General features: G+C 44.3%; 1 long non-coding RNA gene across 1 annotated transcript; it reads right to left on the bottom strand.

Annotated features, from left to right (window-relative positions):
* Positions 1-3321: 3321 nt before the first annotated feature.
* LOC129386851 (uncharacterized) lies at positions 3322-6479 on the bottom strand. Its single transcript, XR_008614124.1, has 3 exons — positions 6243-6479; positions 5570-5632; positions 3322-3544 (listed from the first exon to the last, which is right to left on the bottom strand). It is a non-coding gene; the product is annotated as an uncharacterized lncRNA (long non-coding RNA).
* Between the last annotated feature and the right edge of the window lie 4799 nt (positions 6480-11278).

Genomic DNA, 11278 nt, shown 5'->3' with positions numbered 1-11278 from the left:
ACATCACAATCTTCAATGGAGTGCACAAACTTTCTGGACACAACAATATACATTGACAATGTGACACTAAAGACAACGCTGTATAGGAAACCTTTCAACAAACAACAGTACCTAGAATATACGAGTCGCCATCCCAGACATTGCAAACAAGGCATCTTTAAAGGCCAAGCAACACGATTACGTCACATTTGCGTTGAAAATAAAGACTACGTAGATAGACTCGATCACCTTAACGAAATTCTATGAAACAGGAACCACCCAAGCAGTGTGCTTCAAAATGCCTGCACTGATGCAACCAAACTTGATCGAGCCAAGGTCCTCAAGCCTTGCCCTAGGATCACATGAACAATTACGCCTCTTCTTACTACTAACATCTCAAACGCACTCCCAAACGTGAACAACATCCTCAGTAAATATTACCCAATTCTCACCAGCAACCAGAAACCAGATTTTGAGTAGCCTACAGATGGATGGATACAACTTTCTTGTACGTCCGGCAAGGTTTAACGCGACCCGGGCTCAGGTCTCCCACGGAGGAACGTCAAGGCCCTGCCTCAACGCCGCCTCACGGGCTTGCTGGACTGCCCACATCTGGATTCCGTGGTCTGAGCTGCGCAGAGCGGCGGCCCACCTCTACGACAGGGTCTCCGGAGTAACTGCCATCCCTCCTATAACTACACTGCACTCCCACAGCATGTGTTTGAGTGTTGCTGGTCCTTCCTGGCACAATTTGCACGTGTCGTCCTGATGCTTATCTGGGAAGATACGTTTGAGACGGAATGGATTAGGGAACGTGTTTGTCTGGAGTTGTCGCCAGGCGACGGCCTGCCTCCTGTTCAGTTTGGGACTCGGCGGTGGGTATATCCTTCTGGCGTTCAAATATGCACTGGTGATGTCGTTGTATCTGGTGAGCCTGTCCCGTTCTGCTCGAGAAGCGTTCGCTATCGTGCGAGAGGCGTTGCCCTGTTCGGCGCGGCGGGTCATGTCTCGCGCCGTCCGGTGCGCCGTCTCGTTTAGGTTCGGGAACGCGTCGCCTTCCGTGGTGACGTGCGCGGGGAGCCATATGATCCTCGAGCTCGCGGTTTTGGATCTGCCCGCTTTGGCCAGAATGGACAGGGCTTCCTTGGAAATTCGACCTTTGGCATAATTCTTTACTGCCGTTTGCGAGTAACTTAGTACGACTTCGCATTCCTGTTCTGTGAGGGCCAGCGCAATCGCTACTTCCTCCACTATTTCCGAGTGTTTGGTGTATACACTGCATGTGGTTCTGATTTTTGACTCTGCGTCTATGACTACGGCGGCATATGTTTGGCCGTTCGCATATTCGGCTGCGTCGACAAAGCGCGCGTTTCTCTTCCTGCCGAATGAACGGAGCAGAGCCTCGGCTCTTGCCTTTCTTCTACCTCGGTTGTAATCGGGGTGCACCTTTCTTGGGATGGTTGCCACCGTAATGGTCTCTCTCATTTTGTTGGGGATTTGCATTTTCTGGCCGTGCTGGTTGTGGTACGTTATGCCGAGCATGTTCCTAATGTGTCTTCCCGTCGTGGTGGTCGACAGGCGTTCGAGCTGCGAGATGCGTTGTGCTTCGGCTATTTCTTCTATGGTGTTGTATATGCCCAGCTGAGTCAGGAGCTCGGTGCTCGTCGACTCCGGTAGGCCCAGGGCTATCTTGTACGTTTTCCTTATGAGCGTGTTAATCTTGTTCTTTCCCGCGACGTACCAGTTGTGGTAGGCGGCTACATATAGGCGATGTGGCTGACAACGAATGAGTGGATCAGTCGAATGACGTTGTCTTCCTTCATGCCCGCGTGTCTATTGGTTATTCTCTTTATGAGTCTCGTGGCGCTGATGACCTTGCCTTCGATCTTCCTCACGGTTTCACCGTAATTAGCTCCGTTGGCCTCAATGATCATTCCGATGATTTTGATCTTGTTTACTTTGGGGATGCGTTTCCGTCTTGGGTGTACAGGCCGATTTCCTCGTACTCCCGGGGTCCTGTGTAGCTCTTTGGTGGCATGCCTCTGCGCGGGCCGGTAAAGGAGTAGTTCGGACTTGCTCGGGGAGCATTTGAGGCCCGTTCCTTGGAGGTACTCTTCCACTTTGTGAATGGCCGTTTGTAGTGCGTGTTCAATTTGCCCATCACTGCCGCGGTCTGCCCATATCGTTATATCGTCTGCGTATATAGCGTGGTGGATTCCTTCGATTTCGCGTAGTTTGCTGGGGAGACCCAGCATGACTAAGTTGAAAAGGAGCGGAGATATAACTGAGCCTTGAGGGGTACCTGCCCACGAAACACGCAAGCAGCTATTTGATGTCTAAAAGATGTCTTGAACGGCTAATTCAAAAGCCTAGTAGCTGTCTTGATCAAGACATTTTGTAGCCATGGACGTCTAGAAGTACTTCAGTAAGCCCTGCTAACGTTACGCTAAAAGTTGGCTAATGGACAGCTTGGCAAGAACAACTGAAGACTTTTATTACATTCCCTCAAATTTTTGCGGCAGCTGTTACAGTAGCACGACGTTTGCCCACAGTTACAATTTATTTTAAACGAGGCATGGACATCAGAAAAAAAGTTTATGTTGTCGGATAGAGTGATGCACAGGTAGTTTTTCCAGATGTGAACCATGGGAATGGTGTAGTACAGTCTCATTGGTCAATTAGTGCTTTTTAATTAGACCAATCAATTGAATGCCGCCTGTCAGAATTATTTTGCAAATAAAACAAGATCTGTATTGTATGCTGATATTCCAATGTTCACCCATTGACCTAAACAAGAACATCTCTGCGTGAAACACGTCATTATTGACAAAACTTCGCCCTGCTGGGTCTCCACCAAATTGAAATAGCTTCTAGCAAAGAAAAATTTTGTCAGTGATGCTGCAGTTCAGGCAAAAATTACATCCTGGTTTCAGCTACAGGGGGCACAATAGCCTTACACCAGTATACGAAACAGAACACTGTGCTGCAATGAGTTAAAAAATAATGGATAGTACACATCTGGAAAAACACTCTGCGAACCACTCTAACTAGCAATATAAATATATTTTTTCTGATGTCCATGCTTCATTTAAAAGTAAATTGTAACTTACTTTGTGGGTGCCTCTTGTAAGTAACACCACATGCTTGCACAGCATCACGCAGAAATAATGGCTCGTTCTTCGGCATACCATCCATTAGTGAATTCCTTGTACATTGCATGTTACCAGAACTGAAAGATAAATCATAATATGCTGTTATTTTTTTTCATAAACTGTATGATGAGCTTTTCATGCAAAAAGATGATTGCACACGAAAATGCAGCAAGACATCAACTTCACACCATGTCACATACTCATACTTTATTACCTAATAAATTAGAAAAGATGCAGAAAGTGTAATCAACAAGAGTGACAAATAGCAGCAAAGGTGATCATGGATAAATCTTGAAGATGATTGCCGCCGCTGCCAGAGTAGGCCAGCCTTCGTACGAGAGCACTTGCTGCCCACAAAAGCTTGCTGTCACAGGCCACGCGTGACGGTTCTTGTAGACATAGGCAAGCAATACCTGCACAGAAGAGGGGAAAAAAGGTGAGGGAGGAAATGGGAATATTGAAATTGGAACTCCAATTAGTAATATGTGCTAAGTAAGAAGTTTGGCTCACAATAAAAATAAATTTAAGCACTCCTTTCTCTTAAATTACGGGTATCTTAAGGTATGTATGCGATGATGTTTAAAATGACTAGTATATTTCCTATCATAAGAAGCCAACAAACACTGACACCAAGGACAACATAGGGGAAATTACTTGTGCTTAATAAATGAAATAAAGAAACGATAAATTAATGAAAACTAAAGTGGATGAAAAAACACCTTGTCGCAGGTGGTAACCGAACCCACAAACTTCGCATTTCGCGTGCTATGCTCTACCAATTGAGCTACAGCGGCGTCGTTTTCCCATCCACTTTCTCGGGTATTTATGTGTTCTAGTAGACCCCTGGGAATGTCAGCCAGCGCCACAACTCGGAGACCTTGTTCCTGGCATATAGTCATTAAGTTGCATAGCAGAGTCAGCCTTTAAATTATTTTACGCTGTTTTGTGGCTAAAAAGCCACTCATCAACCTGTCACACAATTCTGAGAAGCTTCCTGCAAAATATAATCAGTTTAAAACAGTAATTCACTCTGCAGGTAAATGAGATACTAACTTAAAAAGTTAAATAGCGTTTTAAATTGTTGAACTAAAAGCAAGTTTGGCATTTTGTGCTGACTAGCTCTTGCCTTTCTTTCAAACTTAAACATGACACAGTACACAGTAAGCAGGTAGCATGCAAAGGAGGACTGGTGATAAAGTATTGTTCCAAAGCAACACTCCTAGCTGGATCAATCACTTTTGTTGATATATTTTCATGTGACCCTAATTGGATTAGGGCAATACCTCACACAAATGATGCAACACCTTGGATGATGCGTCATACAAAATTGAAAGTATCTCATGATGTGATCAAACGATCACATTGCCCACTGTCTTGGAAGTATTAACATGCTGTTTGCGCAAGAAAGTGTAAAGTTATTCATATAGGTAGCAAATTCATCAGTGCATCTATAGCCTCAGGTAATTCTGAAAATCTATGTTGACTCGCAATTGAGAAGCCACTGCACACAAAAAGGTGTATTCAAGTAATGGTCCATGCTGAATAATTTCCCACCTAGTGAAAAGGCAAATGTGGCAGGCTAATGGGCTAGGGCAAATAGATTGCTAAATTCTGATAACACCTCCAATGATATTATTGAAATAGGTGATAAAAAACAGCACAGGTAAAATTGCAGTTATGAAAAAATTTTAAAAGCACCTCTGCAAACTGTTGGAACCCTCAGCATCATGCCTGTTCTACACGCACATATGTTGCAGCGCAATCTATATGTCAGACGCAGGCGCCTCCACACATCACTTTGTGATCTCCTCACAATAAGGTTAAAAACAGTCTGGCACAAGCTACCTGATGTGATTCATTTTGCAAGCGCCAGCCAAGTGGTGATGGTGGTAGAGCGAAATTGAAGTTTGTCCTTCTATGGAAGCCTCGGCCCATGTTTTATCAATTCTAGCGGCAAAGCACACCTTTTACAGCACACAAATCTTAAATTAGACTGCTTGCTGATGCTGTACAGTAAATTCCCGTAAAGAAACTAAATCACACAGAAAACATTTAGAATACCAATCTAATCAAATACTGGCTTGAATACATTTGTGCATTAGGGAAGCAAGGTGTAATGTACACTGCTGTAGCAAATTTTTACTTATGTATGGTATACTTGTATGACACAGCAGACTTAATTTTTGAGTTCTTACATAGCAATGACTAGCTACAGGTACATTTTGTAAGGCTTAGGGAAACTAATTATTACTAGAACTGCGTATGTACACTGGCACTGAGAAATTGGTTATAATAGTGGCAGCTTATAATGGACCAATGCAAAAAAATATGCCCGTTTGTGAGACACCAACTAGCTATTTTAACACGAAGCGCTACCTGGCCTTAACCCATATAAAAAGCACTGGGAGGACCAGAGAGGGTACAGTACATTGGCTTACACTGATCATGATGAGGTCCCGTCATCCAGCTAGCGCCAAGGTACAAGAAGGATGTCCAGCCGTCTATAGAGTGAAAGGAACAAAAGATAGCATCAAGTCAGTTGAAAGGCAGATTTGCAATTACAAATAAGGTGACCCAGTCACAGTGAGTCATTAATACATGCCAAGCTGTCGTGTTTTCACTCCCAGATGAAGCACCTACTAGGATAAGGTTTTGCTGCTTATTTAGAACACAAGTGAAATTTGTACATCAGCAGACGATTTAATTTGGAATTGTATAGATGAAGTAAACATTGCAGTTATATTTTTGTTTTGCTATAAAGTGGGAACGCTACAAACTGCATAGTCACTGACACACACGCGCGCACACGCAAGAACAAAAGGACACAAAATAGGGCGAGTTCAGTCTGGTTCAGCATTACAGCCAGCGCGTCGTCTTCGAACGCACTCCTTTCGGTTGGTTCGTGCTACGTTAACCACAAAGACTAACAAGCAGGGCAAAGTTCTGACTGGTGTTGCGAAAGTCGTGGAGCGCGGTAGTGCTGAACGGCGTATAAAAGTAATGACGAAAACTCGCAGGGCAGAAGAGCCCACATATCAAGAATTGTCGCGGGTAACACCTAAAAATATTCACATTGTTGACGAAAAACGAAGTGCAATGTATTTCACTTACCGGAAAAAGTGTTGTCCGAACGTGCGACGTATACAAAGACGCACCGAGACACGAAGGCGGCGAACGCAGATCACGCCATTGTGGTAGTAAGCCGTCGGCGAAAACACGCAATACAGCCGATGTCACGAAGCACTGATGCAAAACACACGGCAAGCAGAATCAGCACAGCTAAATGACTCCAATTAATATCCAGTATAAATGTACAGAACTGCTTTGAATGACGCACAAGTTGCATAACGAACCCACGACCGAGACATTGGGGGCGGCAGTGGCCGTTTTTTCAAACTTCCTGCCTCCCAGTGTTTCCAGCACAGAATCAGATGTTCGACAAATTTGGATTGTGTCGCCGAAGTGATCGCAGCGCGGTGGCTCTGTGACTCCGCTGTGCAACGCCGGCGTTTCGCTCCTGCTGCTATCAGTATACCTGCTGCGCGAGCATAGAATGGCTTCCTGGCGTCGTGTGCGCGCCCCGTATGGAAAACAATAACACGCCCTTGATTGTTGAAGTTCTGATGTGAAATTATTTAATATCAAAGCCAATTAACTTATGTTGCTTCCAACGAGTTCGATTTGTCTGAGGCGTCTTTTTTTCGCTAACGCCGACGGCCGACGGTAACCGCACTTTTAACACGTCGTTTGGCATTTTATGCACTTTTAGACAAAAAGATCTAGAAAAGTTCTTGAGTTAGACATTCTGAATGTGTTTACCAAAACACACTCTAGTGACACCAGTAGTGGGTTTTGCCGCAGATAGAATATATACTAGCATATTCCAAGTGCGGAGGTTATGTTTAGAAGAAATTCTATCTTCAGTCTTGTCATAGACCAAGACGTCTATAGCCGTTTGTAGCCGTTTCAAGAAGTTTTTAAGAGGTTCTGTGTTTCGTGGGTGCACTTCCCTGGGTTCGTTCTTCGGACTTGAGGTCGCCAACCGTGAGGGTGGCTTTGCGATCGTTCAGAAAGTCCCTCACGTAGTTGTAGGACCTTTCCCCCAGGTTCAGATTAGACACTTGTTTAAGGATCGACTCGTGAGCGATGTTGTCGAATGCTTTCTCCAGGTCTAGTCCTAGGATGGCTCTGGTGCTTCTTGTCTTGTCGTCAAGGATCTGGTTCTTTAGTTGTAACATGACGTCCTGCGTGGACAGGCGGGATAGGAAGCCTATATCATATGGTGTGGGGGTAGGCTTCCGTCTCTTCTAGATGGCTGTTGATACGGTTCAGGAAGGCGTGTTTCAAGACCTTACCCACGCACGACGTGAGAGAGATTGGGCGTAGGTTCTCCAAACTCAACGGTTTTCCGTGCTTGGGTATGAGGATAGCCTTGGACCTCTTCCACTGCTCCGGGATGCGGCCTTCTCTCCAGCACTTGTTCATATAGCCCGTGAGTTTGGTAACATATTTGTCGTCCAGGTTTTTGAGCGTTTTGTTGTTAACCCTGTCCAGTCCTGGGGCTGACTTGCTGTTGAGTCCTTGGAGTGCCGTTCTGATTTCCGCCTCACTGAAGTCTTCATCTAACTTGGGACTAGGACTGCCAGTGTACCGGCCGTGCTCGACCGTCGGTCGTTGCGGGAGGTATTTGTCGCAGAGTTTCATGACGATTTGCTTCTCGCTCGCCGCCCCTTTGTCTTTGTGCAGAAGTCTCTGCATGTAGTGTTGTCTGTAGGCTACTCTTTGCAAATCCAAGCAAAGAGTAGCCTACAGACAACACTAATTTAAGGATATTCTTATACATGCCAAACTAAGGACAAACATGAAGTTAGCATCCAGTCCCTGTGGCTGCCCCTGGTTCTCTATGTGCAAACATATTCGATCTACTACTAGAATAAAAAGTACAGCGTCGAATTACTCACACAAGGTAACTTCATGAAACATCGTTCCAGCGCAAAATTGAACACGGACGAGAAGAGAAAGACCACACGAACGCCGGTTTGCACATAAAGGAGGAGGGAAGAAAGGGCCCAATGTACTAGAAAGTATATCGCTAAGTATGGACAGCTGGGCTAGTTGGTTGTGATTAGCATTATGAAACATCATTCCAGCGCACAATTGAACACGGACGAGAACAGAAAGACCGGCGTTCATGTTGTCTTTCTATTCTCGTCCGTGTTCAATTGTGCGCTGGAACGATGTTTCATAATGTTAATCACAACCTACTAGCCCAGCTGTCTATACTAAGGTAACATCGACTTTCACCTGCACATCAAGCAACGTAGTCTACTATCTAGAATGTGCCGCTTGTAGCAAACAATACATAGGTGAGACTGGACAACAAATTCATACAACACTCAACAGTCATCGCGCAGATACAAAACACAATTTACCTAAAGCAGTAGTCAATCACTTCAATGAACATGGTCATATATTCGACAAAGCAAGGCTCCATATGCTACAAATTTCCGTTCACCTTGCAAGAGGAAGTATACGGAATCATATGTCATACACAAGTTTAAATGCCTACACCCGATGGGAATTAATTTGGCACATGGCAACTTAGAATTGCTAAAAGCTCTAATTTAAACCTGAAATTTCATATTATTTACCAAGGCACAAAACACATTATGCCACCAGCTAACCTTAATATACAACCTCACCTATTTCTCCATTTCCATTTTTTTCCTGCCTGCCACTCAATTTAATATACTCGGATGTTTTTATGCATATATCAACTGTATGACCGCTCTTCCCATATACACCTGCCCTCTCCCGCTTTCACTCATGTCATCCTCCTATTTGTTATTCCAGTTTTGTCTCCCCTCCTTTTTTTTGTCTTTCCTTATTTTATTTTTTGAAACACCCTCGCAAACACATTGCAAAGTCCCAGATGCCAGGATACCTTCTTCAGTGCCTCAGCTACACAGGGTGTAACCACTTCTGTATATCGCCGTGACAATGCCTATGTTGAGCTACTGAACCTAACGTACCTTGAGAGTCCAAGCTGCTGCCTTCCAGCTACCCCATACATTGCACCCCAGACTCCTTGTTGCCATCTTAAATCTTTCAAAATTACCCGACGTATTGCTGCTACGCTACTCAAGTCATTCTTTTAAGTGATCTCTTTTTTGGTCTTTCGTACTCGTGCACTGACCGGCTGACTGGCTCTTCTAAGCCACAAAAGCATGCCGCCAATGACACCCCTGAAGGCTCCGTAACCTCTCGATCACCCAACACCCTCCTGTGCCTTTATTTTTCTTTCATATTTTTTTTTTTTTACATCTTGGTATTTTTTCCCTTTCTTTCTTCTTTGATTTGCTTCCTGCCTCCCCACTCTCCCGCTCTTGTCCCCTTGTCTTACAAACCATGCTTACAGACGTCAGCGAAAGCGCTCACTTTCTTTGTAGTCGCTCCCTTTCCAGTTAGCCGCCACCGACAACTGCACGTGGCGTCACTCTACTAACGTGTTAAAACTAACATGCCAAGGATGATCAGGCCGCCTTTGATGAAGATAGGTCCTCCTATAGAAACGCTGGCCAGCCTTCCTGAGGCACCTTATCCCTGTTTATAACCTCAACTCCCTAAACTGTGGTTTAATGACACGCAGCTTATTATTAGGTGTTTCAGTGTTCCATGAGTGCTGCCAATCGTTTATAAGCTTTTCTTTTATAAGAACGACTTCTATGGCTGGGACAGCTACAGAGTTGGTCGCTTTGATTGCTACTGATGTGGCAATTCCGTCTGCCAGCATATTACCTTGAATGCCTCTATGCCCAGGATCCCAGCCTATTGTGACATGCTGGCTAGACATGTATACAGTACACAAGTGAATAAAGAGAATTTCGTACAGCATTTTTACTCCTACAGAACAACTTTAAAGATCTTGCAACACTTAGAGAGTCGGTGAATGTAATGGATTTTTGTATATTTATGTTCCTGATGTGTTTCACAGCTAACAGTACTGCACATGCTTCAGCCATAAAGATACTCGTTTCTGGGTGCAACACATCGGATTCAGAAAAGGATGGTCCAAGTGCTGGAAAGGACACGCCGGCCTATGACCTTGATTCGTCAGTGTAGTACTCCAGGGAACAGTACTTCACCTAAATTTCAAGAAAGTGCATTCGAATGTGTGCCTCTGGGGCATGCTTTCTGACCTTGCGAAATCATGTGTCCCATTCTACCAGCTTCCCCTTTCATGGAGGTAGCAGCTTTGCTGGAGGCATTAGAAAATGTTTTAGAAGTGGGACACATATTTCTTCACTGAGCTTCCTAGCTTACACGCAGTGAGAAAGGCTCCCTTGCTGTGGGCCAAATATAAGAGCAAGGCAAAGGACACATTGTTTTACAGTTATGTAGCAAGGATGTTCAGGATTGTTTTTTACCTTCAAATAATATGTGAAGCTTGAATATGACCTCCGTAGACAGACTGACACTCATTTGATTCTATGCAGAGGCTTTCTACGGGGCTTTTCCTGAAAGCACATGTCGTGAAGGGGATACCTAAATGGTGAACAGGGTTTAGGATATTTAGTGTGCTTGGCATTGCAGAATGACAGGTCATAGCACCATAGTCAAGGTGAAAGCAGACAAGGCTCCTGTAGAAGTTCAAGAGGCATTTTCGATCGCTACCCCATGATGTGCATGACAGAAGCTTTAAGAGGTTCATTGCTTTCAGACATTTCGTCTTCAGGTAGCTTAAATGGGCATTAAATATAATCTTCAAGTCAAAAATTATTTCTAAAAATTTATGTTCATTGTTCACAGAGTTTATCTCCCTTGACCGCAGTTCTAGGTACTGGTGTTAGACCCCCCCCCCCTTTCCTTTTTTTTAGAAGAGTACACAAGTACTTTTCTGGGTGTTTATTTAAGAACAATTTTCATCTGTCCATTAGGAAAATTTGTTTATTCCAAGTAGCACTTGTCGTTCGCAGATGCCAACATTGCATGATTTGAAGCCTATCTGTACATCGTTGACATAAACAGAATAAAACATAGTGTGTGGAACGACTGTGTGCAGGGAATTCATTTTTGCAATAAAGAATGTGCAACTAAGCAAGCCCTCTTGTGGCATGCCAGTCTTCAGGGTGAATGGCCTAGACAAA

The sequence above is a fragment of the Dermacentor andersoni genome, chromosome 8 (genome assembly GCF_023375885.2).
Source record: "Dermacentor andersoni chromosome 8, qqDerAnde1_hic_scaffold, whole genome shotgun sequence".
Taxonomy (NCBI): domain Eukaryota; kingdom Metazoa; phylum Arthropoda; class Arachnida; order Ixodida; family Ixodidae; genus Dermacentor; species Dermacentor andersoni.
Note: the sequence above shows the minus strand (reverse complement) of the source record. Positions and strands in the feature narration are given on the sequence as shown.